Here is a 2,539-nt window from a genome sequence, read left to right on the forward strand (position 1 = left end):
GAATAAACTGGAAGGGAAGAGAAATAATGAAGAGACTAGCAAAGAAAAATTTGGAAAAAGGTGCAATAACTTTGAAAGACTTAAGTCTGAACAATATAATCAGCAACTACTATAGTAGAGGATAGATGAGGAAGTATCTATTCACCTGCTATCAGAGACATATGAAGGACTGAAAATACAGAATAAAACATACATTTTTAGTCATGAACAATGTGAGATTTTGTTTTGCTTGACTACGCAAATATATTTGTTATAAGAGTTTTGCTTTTCTTTTTTTCAATTTTGGGAGGATGGGAGGGAAAGAGGGCTAGAGCTAAGGTTGTCTCCCCCCCCCCAAAAAAAAGACAATAAAAGAAGAGCATCACTGAAACATTTTTTAAAATCTATAGAAAATAATAGAAGGAAAGACAAAACAGACAAGTAGAACAGCTTTGAGAAATATATGTTGAATGTATGATATAATTGAAAAGGAAAGGAAGCTATACGTAATAGGGATTCACATTTTCATTTACAATTCTCATTTTGTTCTACTATGGATATGGAAATGCAAATTTTATTTGGTGTTTATTAAGTTCAGAATTTTTAAAGGAATTTTTTTAAAAGAAAAAAGAGAAAATTAATAAGCATAAGAAATTGGAGGGAAAATTCTGAAGTAACCATTTACCTGAGTGGGAAAATAGAAGGGACAAAAGAGGGGGAGAAATAGATTATTAAATAAAGAAAATAAAGAAAAAAATTAACAATTTAAGTAAAGTCCAAGAAAGAGTAAGTAAATCACAGTGGGGGAGGAGGAGAAAGCCTGTGGAAATAGATTAGTGCCAAAGCAGTTTAAATACAACTAATCCAGGGACAAAGTGCTGATTTAAAAGAGGAAGGAGATTCTTTTTTTTTTTAAAGCAAAACTAAAGAAACAAATGGAAGAAAACACAAGTATTACTTTAAGTGTGAATGGATTAAACAATCCAATAAAAGGGAATAGCGTGACAGAATGTATAAGAAAATTAATTCCAACGATCTATATGTAAACATGAAACACATTTAAAAAAATAAAAACATATATAGAATGAAAATGAAAGGCTAGACCAAAATTTACCCTCCATTAGAGGAATTGTTTTCTTCTTTCTAAAAATTAATTTATTTCTAGTTTTCAACATTCACTTCCATAAGATTTTGAGTTTTAAATTTTCTCCCCCTCCCTGAATTTTTTTTTTAAAGCAAGAGTTATCATCTTGTATCAGACCAAAATAAAAATAAAATATCATAACTTTACCCCACGGCCAACCTTGGTCATTGTAATTAACAACATTCAGTTTCTCTTCTTTCTTTTTTTGTTCTTGCTATTTCTTTGACAAAAGGTCTTTCCTTCATATTCCGTTAATAGGGTTCTTTACAAACCCTGCTACGAATTTTCTTCCTGGAACTCTGTGAGCAAATGAGAATAGGAATATGTCAAATGTGCCTAGATACATCTGCCTGCCAGGTGTTCTCATCACTTTCCACCCTTGATTCTCCCTACCTTTAGTACTGTCCCCCGCTGTAACAATCAGCTTCCTGTTTTTTTCCAATCACAGAAGCATAGAGCCATACAAGTCCTATCTCCTCAGTAGAATGTAAGACTGCTTTGTTTTGTCTTTATACTTCCATAGTCTAGCACAGTGTTTTGGCATAATAGGTACTTAATAAATATTTGTTGAATTGGACTGAAACATAAAACTATAGAAAAAGACCCTTCAGAGCTAGAAGGGCTATTAAAGACTAATTAGTTCATCTCTCTCTTCTTATAGGTGAGGAGAGAGAAGTAATGCATCAAGGAGACTGGAGATATAGTTTGGGAGCAGGTGGTAAAGAAATTTAAAAGCTAAACAGAGGCATCATTCATATATTATAATAGAAGCAATAGGGAGTCATTTAAGTTTACTGAGTAGAGAAGTGACCTAGTCAGATCTGTGCTTAAGGAAAATCATTTTGGCAGCTTTGTGAAAGATGGATTAAAGTGGGGAGAAGCTTGAGAAAAGAAGACAAGCTAGGCTTCCACCATTGCAATATTCTAGGTGAGAGGGAATGAGGGTCTGAACTAGAGTGGCTATGTGAGTACAGAGAAGGGGTCTGATTGAGAGAAGTTATGGAGGTAGAAATAGCAAGGTTTGGTAACAGATTGGCTATATGGGTAAGGAAGAATGAGGAGGTGAGAATGATGTTGAGGTAACAAACCTGAGGGACTGGAAGAAGGGTGGGGTCTTCGACAGAATAGCTAGGTTTGGAAGAGTGTTAGGAATTGGTGGGTGGAGAATGAATGAATGAAAAAACATTTATTAAGTGCTTTCTATGTACAAAGCTCAATGCTTTGTAAAGGGGATAAAAAAGAAAAGGAGAACAGTACCTGCTTTCAAGGAGCTTATATTCTAATGGGGGGGGGAGACACATATAGGAGGTTTCCACTGCAAATCAGAGGGAAAAGCTCAGTGGACCTTAGGTCGCAAAGCAGATGTTAATTCTTCTTCTTCTTCTTCTTCTTCTTCTTCTTCTTCTTCTTCTTCTT

The sequence above is a fragment of the Vombatus ursinus genome, unplaced genomic scaffold (genome assembly GCF_900497805.2).
Source record: "Vombatus ursinus unplaced genomic scaffold, bare-nosed wombat genome assembly UNPS02008996.1, whole genome shotgun sequence".
Classification (NCBI taxonomy): domain Eukaryota; kingdom Metazoa; phylum Chordata; class Mammalia; order Diprotodontia; family Vombatidae; genus Vombatus; species Vombatus ursinus.